This window comes from Oryx dammah, unplaced genomic scaffold, assembly GCF_014754425.2.
Source record: "Oryx dammah isolate SB20612 unplaced genomic scaffold, SCBI_Odam_1.1 HiC_scaffold_9, whole genome shotgun sequence".
Taxonomy (NCBI): Eukaryota; Metazoa; Chordata; class Mammalia; order Artiodactyla; family Bovidae; genus Oryx; species Oryx dammah.
The window spans coordinates 30,440,869-30,454,305 of record NW_024070193.1 but is presented as its reverse complement, the minus strand read 5'-3'; the positions used below and the strand labels follow the sequence as shown (position 1 = coordinate 30,454,305).

The window sequence follows — 13,437 nt, the reverse complement described above, 5'->3', positions numbered from 1 at the left end:
TTTCTTCTCCATTGTCTCTGAAAAGATGTGTCAGTTCAGTTCAGTTCATTCGCTCAGTCGTGTCCGACTCTTTGCGACCCCATCAATCGCAGCACACCAGGCCTCCCTGTCCATCACCAACTCCCGGAGTTCACTCAGACTCACGTCCATCGAGTCAGTGATGCCATCCAGCCATCTCATCCTCTGTCGTCCCCTTCTCCTCCTGACCCCAATCCCTCCCAGCATCAGAGTCTTTTCCAATGAGTCAACTCTTCCCATGAGGTGGCCAAAGTACTGGAGCTTCAGCTTTAGCATCATTCCTTCCAAAGAAATCCCAGGGCTGATCTCCTTTAGAATGGACTGGTTGGATCTCCTTGCAGTCCAAGGGACTCTCAAGAGTCTTCTCCAACACCACAGTTCAAAAGCATCAATTCTTCGGCACTCAGCTTTCTTCACAGTCCAATTCTCACATTCATACATGACCACAGGAAAAACCATAGCCTTGACTAGACGGACCTTAGTCGGCAAAGTAATGTCTCTGTTTTTGAATATACTATCTAGGTTGGTCATAACTTTTCTTCCAAGGAGTAAGCGTCTTTTAATTTCATGGCTGCAGTCACCATCTGCAGTGATTTTGGAGCCCCCAGAAATAAAGTCTGACACTGTTTCCACTGTTTCCCCATCTATTTCCCATGAAGTAATGGGACTGGATGCCATGATCTTCGTTTTCTGAATGTTGAGCTTTAGGCCAACTTTTTCACTCTCCACTTTCACTTTCATCAAGAGGTTTTTTAGTTCCTCTTCACTTTCTGCCATAAGGGTGGTGTCATCTGCATATCTGAGGATATTGATGTTTTTCCCAGCAATCTTGATTCCAGCTTGTGTTTCTTCCAGTCCAAAGATGTGTCACTAGATATAGAATTCTAGGTTGACATTTTTTTAAAATTTCAGCACTTTATAGAGATTACTTCACTATCTTTTTTCTTGTATTATTTCCCATGAAATGTCTTCTCTAATTCTTACTTTTGTTTCTCTTTTCTTGTATTGAGCAATTTGCTTATTCTCTGCTTTCATGTAATTTTCTTCATGTTTTGGGTGTTTGGAGTTCTCGGATCTATTAGTTTATATCTCTTAAACAGTCCCTCTCTACAGGGAGATGGTTCAGCCAGTCTTATGGCAAATGCTAAATGGCTATTAATTTGTAGTTGAAACTCTTGCTGTTTTACTAGTTCAATGTTGTTTATTTAATAAGCGTATATATTCTTTGTACACTTTTCCCACAGTGTTCTGTTTTTAGCAGTTTGGAGCATAATTCTAATCCTTTCCTAAGTCAAATGCCAGACTCATTTTTCATATGACACAGAGGTGTTTTCAGGGAGGCGAAACATGTCCTTAAGAGTAGAGTTTGCAGATGTTAGCAGCACAGGTTTGGAACCACGCTGACCTGGGTGTCAACTTGGTACCTCTTGCTGTATAATTGTGGAAATGTTATTTAACCATTTTGATTCTCCAGTATATAAAATAGGGATGATAGTCATATCTAGCTCATAGAGTTGATATGTGGAAGAACTGAGATAAGTAAATGTGGAACATAGTTAAGCAGTCATGAAATGATAGCTATTGTTGCTGTTGGTATTTTTTTAAACTAGTCTGTAATTTTTTTTTTTTTTTGCAGCTTTTGGTTCACAATAAAACTGAGCAGGATACACAGGCTTCCCTTCCTATTACCTCTGTTTATGCACTGTCTCCCCCACTATCAAAATCCCCCACCACATTGGTACATTTGTTAAACAATCAGTGAACCTACACTGACACATCGTTATCATCCAAAGCCCATGGTTTACATTAGGGTTCAGTCTTGTTGTACATTCTGTGGGCTTTGACAAATATATAATGACATATGCGTCATTATCGTATTATACAGAATAGCTTCACTGCCCTAAAAATCCTCATTTCTTTGCTCATTGGTCACTTCCTGCTGCTGCTGCTGGCAAATACTGATCCTTTTACTATCTCCATAGTTTTGCCTTTTCCAAACTGTTATATAGTTGGAATTATATGGTATGTTGCCTTTTCAGATCGACTTCTTTCACTTAGTTGTATACACTTAAGCTTCTTCATATCCTTTCATGGCTTGATATTTCATTTCTTTTTGTCCCGGAATAATATTCCAGTTAATATTATATACTACAGTTTATTTTTGGAGAAGGGAATGGCAACTCACTCCAGTATTCTTGCGTGGAGAATCCCTGGACAGAGGAGCCTGGCAAGCTACAGTCCATGGGGTTGCAAAAGCTGGACACAACTTAGCGACTAAACCAGTCAACCATTTAAGGACATCTTTGGTGCTTCCAAGTTTTGGCAGTTGTGAGTAAATTGCTATTTACATTTATGTGCAGATTTCTGTGTGAACATGTTTTCAGCTAATTTGGTTAGATAACAAGTAGTAGATTTGCTGGATCGAATGGCAAGAGTATGTTTAGTTTTGTGAGAAATCGCTACTGTCTTCTCAAATGGCTGTACCACTTGCATTCCATCAGCAATGAACGAGAGTTCCTGTTGCTCCACATCTTCATCAGCATTTGGTATTGTTAGTGGTTTTGGATTTTGGCTCTTCTAATCAGTGTGCACGGGTATCTTGTTTTAATTTGCAGTTCCTTAATGGCATGACGTGTTGAGAATCTTTACATATGCTTATTTGCCAACTCTATGTTTTCCTTGGTGAGATGTCTGTTCGGGTCTTTGTCCACTTTTAAATTGAGTCATCCTTTTCTTATTGTTGAGTTTTAAGAGTTCTTTTTATGTTTTGGAACCATTGGCATTTTAATTTGAATGATCATTGTCTTAAGTGCCTGAACAAAGGCTTTATTGAGAACTCATCCTTCTAGGCTGCTGCTGCTGCTAAGTCGCTTCAGTCATGTCCGACTCTGTGCGACCCCATAGATGGCAGCCCGCCAGGCTCCCCCGTCCCTGGGATTCTCCAGGCAAGAGTACTGGAGTGGGGTGCCTTCTAGGCTGAAAGACGTGAAAAACCTTTTTTCTCCCTTCTTGGAAGGAGATAGTGGAAAAATATTATATTCACCTGAAAAAAAAATTAAAAGATGTTCTGTAGAATTACCTTGATTCAAAAAGAATTTCTGGCTACCTCTTAGATATACTGTGACTTCAGGGGCCGTCCGTGCTGTAAATCTTTCCCTAGAAAATTAGCTTATACCATGTGTTTCTTGATGATTGCCTTATAGGTGGTGGGAAATGCCTGCTCCTCACAGCCTCGCATTTCCTCTGTGTCTTTCTTAGATGTGTGTGAGTTAACAAGGGCTTGTGCTGTCATCAGCAGTCACAACAGTGAACATTTATGACACAAGACATACATGTAAGGTGATCTCTGGAGTACCATGTTGATTGTGACTCCACTAGGGACCACCACAAACCACCCCATCTTCCAGACCTGGCCTACATCATTTGGTGAAAAACAGTCACTAATGCTACAGGAGGAAAATATATCCCATTGTAAGTGAAGGTGGTTTTGTATTGTCTGATTTCCATTCTTTACCCCTTCACTGTGTGTCAATCAATTTATATCATAGGATTCATTTTCATTTTATGCCTTTTATTTACGCACCAGTTCTTTTGCAAGTAATTTTAATTCTCCCTTTTATGAGAGTCAGGCTCTGTGTCTGTGTACTTCTGTATAAAATAAAGGAAATGATTATTTTTAATGCAGAATTGAAAGAAATATAATGGATTTCAGCTACAACAATTTCTCCCCATTTAGAGGAGATGAACACCTAGTTAGATGAAGAACGTCATTCCTAGTATAATTTGAATACATCCTGTTTCCATGACAACCTGTACTTACCAGCTTGCCTGGCAAAAGAAGTGTTTGGATCCTTTCTTTGATAAAAGATTTGACCAAACACTGGAGTTCCTTTTTTTTTTTTTAATTCCAATAATTTCATTCCAGTTTGGGGCTGTTTTTCTTTTGAACATGGGCTGCTTTTGAGTGAAAGAAACCTAAAAGGCATTTTGGAATCACATCACCTTCAAAATAAAAGGAGGGGATTCACAGGCCAAATGCTAATAAGCATTGGAAATGAAGATATTTTTGCAAATCATAATTATTTTCTCATATCTTTCAGCTAAATTAAATCAACAGAGATGATGTAACAACTTATTAAGATGCTATTTGATTTGATAGAGAATGATTCATTTATTCATTTCCATCTGGACATAATAATCATTAGGCTTGTTTCCTCACTGCTAATGTATGTCTTGCCTTTATGGGTGATTTGTGCCCTCTTACTACTAAATTTTGATTCTTGCAAGGAGTATGGTCTTATTAATGGTTTTCCTTCAGAAGAAAGATAGGAAATTATTTGCATCATTAACTCTGCTTTTGCAAAATATGAAAAAAAATGCTACTGTATTTTGTTGACAAGATTATGTTTCATGCAGTATAAAAGATGACTCTTGGGCATTTTAAGAATGATAGAGAATCAACTCAAAGTTAAAATAACCCAGAGTTTATTTCTGAGGGTTCTGGAAGTTTTTAAAAGGAGAAAAATTATTCTTAATTATCTCCAAGATCATTGTCAATGATAGTGAACATTTATGACACAAGACATAATATAAGGTGATCTCTGGGGTACCATGTTGATTGTGACTCCACTAGGGGCCAAATTTTGTAACAGACTTTGTGTAAATAATATGTGCATATCCTTCACTTCCCAGGAAAAGACACCATCTTATCATAAAAAGTAAAGAAATTTTTAAAGAAGTACCACAACATACAAATTAGTATTAGGTACATAATATGTACGAAATGAAAATCAATAAGAAAGAAGTAAAAAAATTGACAATATCTTTCTGTTTTGGGAGCGTGGAATTCCTGCTCATGGTAAGAGATTAAGTAACTGCAAGATGTCATTAGGCTAAAATATTGTTCAAAAGCATCTTCATGATTCCTAATGTAGCACTTTGCATGGTAGTTATTGTTCTAAAAAATTGATGCAATTACACGTTTTTTTTTAAAGGAAAACAAATAATGTAATTTCATTTCAGAAATTGCTTTATTTTCCTTTTCTAATCACCTATTAGTTGATAATAGCTTTTCAAATTTTAGACTGCTCAGCTCTTAAGTAGTAAATGGCATAAAATATTTCGTGGAAGTTTTAATCATACAGTGATTCATCATCCCACTATTTATTAAGGACCTGCTACTTTAGCCATCTTTTGTGAAGACCACAGAGGTGGACTTTCCACCCTCAAGGAACTTAGGTTAATATAGAAAGTGAGGGTATCAGTGATCATTTGTGGGGGGAGGTTGTTGTTTTTAAATATATATATATTTATTTATTTTATGTATTTGGCTGCACTAGGTCTTAGTTGGGCTACATAGGATCTTTTTAGTTCCAGCATGCCAGATCTTTGGTTGTGGCATGTGGGATCTACTTTCCTGACCAGGGCTTGAACCTAGGCCCCCTGCAATGAGAGTGTGGAGTCTTAGCCACTGGACTACCCAGGAAGTTACCAGGTGGTCATTTTATAACATGGCTCATCATCTTCTAATAGTTTGCTGAGGAAGTTGATGTTTTCTGTATCAGAATTTCTTAAGCCATGAAACAATGCAGTTATTTATGTTTAAACATAAAGCTTTGGAAAGCACAGCGCCCTTCCTCAGAATACTGGCTTGCAAAATGTTCCACTAGTGATACCTGAGCCATAACTGAAAGCTCAAAACCAAATCTTACCTATAAAGCAGTTACCTTGTTAGCTGTGAAGAAGTGACCAGTAGTGAACTCCCACTCTGCCCACAGTTGTCAGCTGCCCACGGGGCGTGAAAGCCTCCATGACGAACGTGGAAAGCCATGTGCCACAGTACATGCTCCATGGGCGTGCTCGTGGCACAGCCAGCCTCACAGATTCGCCCAGGACTGAGGAGGGCTTTCTCAGGACTTCCAGGGTTACAGTCCTGAGAGTCTCAGGCAGACCAGGACAGTCACTTGCCCTCTACACTCTTCTCTAAATCTCTGAAGTGCCAAGGAGAATACCCATGTTCACACAGCACAGAGGATGGGGGGCTGTCCCCGCCAGGAATAAGGAAATAGCAGCCAGCACTCGTGGAGCATTTTATGCTCATGCAGGGCCTCACCTCCAGACAGCACTGTGAAGCAGGTCCTGGCAGGGAGTCATTTTTTACATGAACAACAAGAAGAAGCAAAGAGCTTGCTTTGACCCAAATCACACAGCAGTGAAGGGTGGGCTCAGACACACACTTTTGTATCTCCCTCAGCTCACATCGCCTCTCTACTGTTCACCTTTTCCTCTCCTTTAAAAACTTCCAAAAATCAGCAGAAGCCAACACTGCACTGTAAAGGAGTTCTCCTCCAATTAAAAATCAATTAAAAATACTTTTCAAAGACCAAGTGGAGGCCTACTGAACTTCCTCTTCAGGTCCAGTTTCTGATCTGGACCATCCTCACCTCTCTGGTTGGTTGATTGGCTTGGCGGAGCATTAATAACTACTCTTTGATAAGGAGCCAGTGATTTGCAGAGTATATTTATTGTAGGGAGGGGAGGGCGCATAACGAAGACAAACCTTGGTTACAATTTAAATGCCCAACAGTAGGAGTTGCTTGTTTGAATCATGGTTCTTCCAATCAGGGAACTACTGTGGGGTCCCAACAAAAGTCCTTCAGTCTGAATTCTCAGAGTGGTCCCAGAACTGGTGTTTCTAAAGTGGGTGGGGCTTTTTTCCTAACCAGGGAAAAAAAAACATGGTTACTTCCCAGTTTCCCTGCTGTCAGGGCAAGAGGGTTCCTGAGGAAAGGAGTTTGGGCACCTGCTCAGATGTGCCTCTGCAACTCTGGATCTCCTGCCCCCCTCTGGAGTGTGTGCGGTGGCTGATCCCCTGCAGTGAAACTTGCTCTGGCCCTTGAAAGAGGGTTAGACAGTTTGGAAGGACAGGGAAGAGGAAAGATGTCAGGCAAAAGTGCCAAGATGTGAGTGCACACAGTGTGTTCACTGGGTGGGGCGTAGACAGATCGCTGATGTAGTGGCTTGAATCTTCCACGTGCCGTACTATGAGGGGTGATAGGCCTGCGCGTGGGAGCGCATGTCATGGAGAAGGGAGAACACTCCAAGGGGAAGAGCGTGTGTCCAACTATGTATATTTCCAAACACTTCATATATATTCCTCTGTTTCCACATATATGTAAATATAGGCATATATACTACATAACCATATCTATTTGGAAATATAGTTGCAGATGCATTTGGAAAGGTGGGTTGGGTGGAAAGGATTTCAAATGCTACACTGGAGATCTCTGACCTCAGCTTGTTAGAGACAGCCATTTAGCCATTTGCTCAGGCTTCTGAGGAAAGAAGTAAAAGGAAAATGGTGCTATTTTGGAAGACTAACATGCCATCCACGCAAAGGATGCACTGACGACAGAATGTCTAGAAACTGGGAGATGAATTCATAGACTGTTGTTTTCAGTCACTAGCTGCTGTGTACCCAGTTCATGTACTTAACAGATGTTGATGACATATTGTCCACGTGGCCGACACTGGGCTGGGCAGTAGGGCACAGCAGTGAAGACGAGGGGCCTGGCCATCTGGGACCGGATATTATGGTGTGGGAAGCAGTAGATCAGTGCGGCTGTGACACGTGCTGGCAGGAAATGATCTGGGAGGAGGACTTGCTCTAGCGTGGGAGGCTGGGGAAGAGCTTTGTCTGGAGACCTGAGGGGGAGAGGGGCAGAGGGGCTGAAGTGGAGGTGCAGGAGAGAAACCAGCAGGTGCCGATGCCTCTAGGCTGCAGAGAAGCTCTGGGGAGAGGGAGAGCACAAGCGTGGACAGGCAGGAAGGATCCTGGAGCTGCCGAGCCCTGGTGGCCACCAGGCTCTGAGCTTTCCCTTGAGAGCCGGCAATGGGGCATTTAGGCATGGTCAGATGGATGTTTCAGGACAGTTGCTCAGGGTCTTCCCGCCACGGGTTGGAGGACCCTGGAAGCAGAGAGGCTAGTGTGCTCGGCTTGCCCAGGGCAGGTGCTACCCCTGGGAATAAAGAGAGAAGACTGATACAAGGGTGAGAAGAACAAAACAAGGACTCTGGGGCTGATGAGTGGATAGGGAGGTGGATGGTGAGACAAGCCAGCCTCAGTGCCACAATTCCCAGGCTTAGTGACTGGGAGGACCTCTGTCTCCTCACTGCAGAGGCTTTAATAAGTGCTCTTCCCCTTGGCCCTCTCTCTTCCACTTGCAACCCTGAACCAGACCTTCAGACATCTTTTCGATTCTAGATGAGTAACAATGCTTTTTCCATGTGCAGCTTGCAAGGTGCCTTAGATGTGTTTTCTCATGTATGCCTCAAAGCAGCAACCAGAGGGAGCTCTGTTGTTACCTCTTTCTGGAATGTGGAGCTCAGCAAGGTGAATAAAACCTCCCTGGGTCACACAGCTTCCACAAGGCAGGATCCTGGTTAACACAGGATTCATTCTCATTAAAGCAGTCTCTCTTACACCACACGACAGCCTCCCCCAAGAACTCCAGTGTTGCACCCAGAGGCATTTCTGGTTTCTCCCACCCCTCCAGCTTAGCCCTGGGATGGACCGACTGCAGCCCTTGCCTTCACTGGAAGCATCCTTCAGGGTCTGAGCCTCTACAGGTCATTTATCTGCAGAGATTGAGGTCTGCCATCTAGTGGCCACTGCCCTCCTTTTTTTCTTCCGTGCTTCTATAAGAAGGGAAGACGGGAGTTTCCACATCTAAGACAGGCCTGCATATTTATAGCATCACACCCTGTAAACAGGAAACTTCTCAGTCTTAAGAGAAGGAGCTTAGTAACATAAACATAGTACATTGCCAATAAGTTTCTGCATCCATTCGGCAAACATTTAAATAGATACATGTGTATATATAGATATAATAATATATCCATTCCATTGGAAAGTGTGCTTCCTGAGACAGGGATTTCTTTTGTCTGTATTGCTCACTAAGAAATCTCAAGAGCCTAGAACAGTGGTGTTTGTATGGCAGACATGCAACAAATATTTACTGATAAACTGGAATAAATGAATACTTAACATGTGCTGCATCTTTACTCAATACCGGGGACTTGACCTATACATTTTCTCGTTTAATCCTAATGACAGCTCGAGAGGTAGGGACCATCAGTATGCCCACTCCTCAGATGTAGAGACCGAGGTGGCAAGGGACAAGAAGCTTTCCAGGTTTGGGGAAAGCTGGCATTTGATTCAGGTGTTCTTACTTTAGAGGCCCATGCAGAGTGCCCCTTGTGTGCCAGGCCTTGTGTGCAGCATTGCCACCATCCAGACACGTGGTAGAAGTACCACCCAGGGACCACTTGCTATCCCCCTGCCGTGTTTTGTCTTTATTGAGTGAAACTCCCCTTTCCATAGTGCTGTGACAAGAATAAATGGCATTCAGGAAAGGCTGGCTGACCAACAGTGAGTCCCTGTCCCTACCTAGTTCGGTGGCTGAGTTATCTTGCCCCAAACCTCAGTTCTCATGTTGGTAAAAGGAGGAGACTGAGTTTGGAACCCTGCCTTCCCTTCTAGCTCCAACATTCTACTGTTCCTGTGACTCCCAGGGAGCTGGATTGAGTGGAAGAGAGAGGACCACTTGTTACTAGGCAACCAGTACCCACCTCACCCATGTTGCCATGGTGATGATGAAAGTTGGGCTGATGGGATTACCAGCTCTTGTTAATTGCATATGAGAGCTCAAGGTCTCTGTCTCTTTCCTGCTTTCTCTCTCCATCTTACTTTCTTATTCTTCTGGGAACTGTGGAGAGATCTCCTTTCCTTCATCTGCAGTGTCCCTGAGGCAGCCATAGTACAATGGAAAGCAACTGGAAATAGAGCCTGGCTATGCCTCTGAGTAGCTGTGTGACCTTGGGCAGGTTCCTCAGCGTCTCTGGGCCGCCACTGCCCTATTTGGGAAATGAAGGTGTTGGAATAGTGGTCCCTGTCTAAGGCTCTTCCTGGCTCTCAAATCCTTTGAAGCCTGGGGAACATGTCAAGGGAGCAGACCACGCTGTTACTAGGCAACCAGCAGGCACCCTGCCCAAGTTGCCTTGGTGACTGGATGCTGGAAGGGAGGGGAATAGCTGCTGCAGCTAATTGCTTAATTATTTATGAGTGCCTCAAGTCTTTTTGTTGTTTTCGTTGCTAGGGGCTGTGGGGTCACCTTCTCTTCCTTCCTCCTGCCACCCCAAGCCATCTGAGTGGTGTGCTACGCAGTGGGAGAGCACGTTGGCCTGGACCTCAAGCTACCCACGTTCTAGTCCTGCCTCTGTCATTTCCTAGAGCTGTGGCCTCGGGTAAGTTCCCTCACCTCTCTGGGCCTCAGTTTCCTCATTTGTAAAATGATGGGTGTACGTAGATAGTCTCCAAGTTCCCTTTCTACCCTGAAACTGGAATTCCTGTGGTCCAGTTGCAAAGTGGGAAGGATCAGGGGAATTTTCCTCACTGATTATCTTCTGAGGATAATTCTGAAGAGAAATGGTTCAGAAATGGTTAACCATTCTCTGAAGAGAAATGGTTAGCAGTAGTTAAGTATCTTACACAGTTCCAACAGGAGGAGAGTGAAAGCAATGTCCATTGTCCTGTCCTGGCTTCTCCCCTTGGTCACATCACCAGACTTCTTTAGTAATCTTAAGGTGACCTGGGTTCGATCCCTGGGTCAGGAAGATCCCCTGGAGAAGGAAATGGCAACCCACTCCAGTATTCTTGCCTGGAAAATCCCATGGACAGAGGAGCTTGGTGGGCTACAGTCCACGGGGTCGCAAAGAGTTGGACACGACTGAGCGACTTCACTTACACTTTCAAGGTGACTTAAATTCTGTATTTTTTGTAGATCACCTACTTCCAAAATAGACTTGAGGGGTTCACAATATAAGATGCACATGTGCAACTGGATCATTGAAAATAGGAAAACATTAATATAAACATAATGATGCTTTTTCATGGGTTACTACTGAAGTTTTGATTGAACATCAGATGTAATTTTGAGCATCCTGGAAGCCAAAGCAAAAAGAGGAAGGTGCATGATTGATAATAAAGACAAATTGCCAGACTGTTCCTAGTTCTAAATTGTGAAAGTAATTTATCATGTGGTGTATATTCTCTTTTAGAAACTGCAGATGAAACTTCTAAAATATCCCTTTCTTGCTGAGAGTATTGTTACAGGACATAAGGAAGAACCTAAAACTTGACAGTTTGACTAGTTCTAATCATCAGTAAGCAAAAACTCTCTTTCAACCCATACCTTAGAATTTTATATAAAATTTGAAGACGTCACTAAGGAAATATAAAAGTTTGGACTCTTCCAGTATTTACAAATCATTTATATATAAATGTATGTAACCATTTTGCACATTAATTTAGTAATGTTTATCAAAATTTTAGATGCGGGCAAAAATTCTACTTCTCCGAACTTATTCTGAAATAAACTGGTGGAGATAAGGAAAGACATTAAGTCTAAAAATGCTTATGGTAGCATTATATATCAAAGAAAATGACTGCAAACCAAATAAATCTTGAGTGTTAGTGAATTATATTACTTCTTTAGAATGGATTATTTTGCAGGGCTTAAAATAAAGTAGATTTATATGTTTTGATATGAAAATCTTCAAATATGTTAAGTAAGATCAGGAGATGCCGCAGTGGTATAAAATACATCTATTTCTCTATAAAAGATGTAGGTAGGTGTACAATATATATATCTAGATATATGCTTTTACGTGCATACTTGCATTTTTCCGGAAGGAAACTATAAACAGTGGCTTCCTCTGGGTAACAGTATTGATAGCCTTGGGAGGGAGGGAGGCTTACTATTCACTCTTATTTTTATTATATGGACCTGTTAGTTTTCTAGTTAGAGAGGCAGTAGATACTGGCAGTCAGGAGCTAGATTCTGGAGTCAGAATACCTATGTTCAAATCCTGGCTCTCTCACTTTTTAGCTGGATGACCTTGGGGTTAATTTAATTTCTCAATTTCTCATCTGTTGAATGTGCTAATAATAGTACCTTGCTCATTGGATTTTGTGGGGATTAAATGAGTTAGTAACTATAAAGTGCACAGAATAGCTTAAACAATCCCATATGTGCCTTTTCTTGAAAAAAAATAAAAGAAGGTAAGCAACAGCAACAAAAAAGTGCATCTAACCTAAAAGGCCCTTGTATGTTAGAGTTGGAAGGACTTGAAATATGTTGCTGCTTCTGGCATCATACTTTGTATAAAATTTGTGTTCAAAGTGAGGCTAGCAAAGCAACATTCTTTCATTGTTGTCATTTTACCTGAACTTAAATACCTTTTAGGAAAGGCACCTACCCTAGGTTTCATACCAGGTGTTTGCAATGTCTGTGAAGCCCCTGAACCCATCTGGTTTTGCAGCTCCTGTTCTGGTGCATCCAGAGACACTCAAGCTAAGAGCAGGATGTAGGCTAGGCCAGGTGGAGTATCTTTGAGGAGATGGAGCTCTACATCCACAGCTGGTCAAGGCCAGAGAGGGACTGTCCAGAAATTCAAACTCCAGGAGGGCGTCCATGGCCCTGCCAGTTAGGACGTGTGTTCACATGGCCGCATGCCTTGCCTTTTCTTTTGAGAGAGACTGCTAGACACCTGGTAAGAGGCTGTGCCTGCAGGACCCTTCTTTGGGTTCAGGAATCTTCCTCTGTATTCAGCCGTGCAGAAAGCTGAGGGCTATGTTCAAAAAGGCCCCGTTTCTTCCTCCATTCCTCGTGGGTGCTTTGGGGCAAGTGTGGAGAACCTGGACGGACTCTGGGCACCCTCGTTTACCGTTGGTCACACTTGGGCACACGGTGACCCCTTCAAATCCACTGAGTTAGGAAATGGGCCACACTGACCTGTGACCACTTTACGGCCGGATTAGTGGTCCAGGTTCTGACTCTTTCTTTCTCAGCTCCTGCGCACTCCAGCCTCTGTTCATTTGGCCAGTGGTCCCCAGGCATCTGTCTGTCACACCCAACTGTGCTTCCATCTGCCCTTCCATCCCGTCACCCCTCCTCCAAGCATCTGCCAGCGTTCCCACCATCCTTCAGACTGCTGGTTTGCCTGCCCTCACCTACTCCCCTCTCGCCATATGGGTCTGACTCCGTCCACTGGACCATCCATCCCTCCCTTCCTTCATCTTTCTGTAGCCCACACATTCGTCTCGCCCGTCACCCGTCAGGCTGCAGAATCCACCGACTGACCCGCTGTTCCCCCCGCCCCGTAGCCTGGAATCGGTGCCCGCCGCCGCTCCCGCGCTCCCTCCGGCCCGCGCGTCCGTCGGTCCCCGCACGCGGAGTCGCTGCCTGCACGAATCCGCCTCCCCCTCGCGTGGGCCGTGCTTTTGTTCGGCGGCCCCGGGCGGTCCTGCGGTGCGGCTCCCGGGCCGGGCGGGCGAAGGGCCGGGCCGGGGCGGGGCGC

General features: G+C 43.4%; 1 protein-coding gene across 6 annotated transcripts in view; it reads left to right on the top strand.

The window, feature by feature from the left end:
- EIF4E3 (eukaryotic translation initiation factor 4E family member 3) overlaps positions 1–13,437 on the top strand; it is an 81,502-nt gene that overhangs the window by 22,236 nt on the left and 45,829 nt on the right. For 3 of the 6 annotated variants that reach the window (XR_005722225.1, XR_005722226.1, XM_040247252.1), the window contains exon 1: positions 10,147–10,323. The gene's annotated coding sequence lies outside the window, so the exon portion shown is untranslated. Of the gene's footprint in view, positions 1–2,144; positions 2,347–9,702; positions 10,324–13,437 lie in introns of those variants that run through there. The other 3 variants (XM_040247253.1, XM_040247255.1, XM_040247256.1) reach the window with 3 other exon arrangements.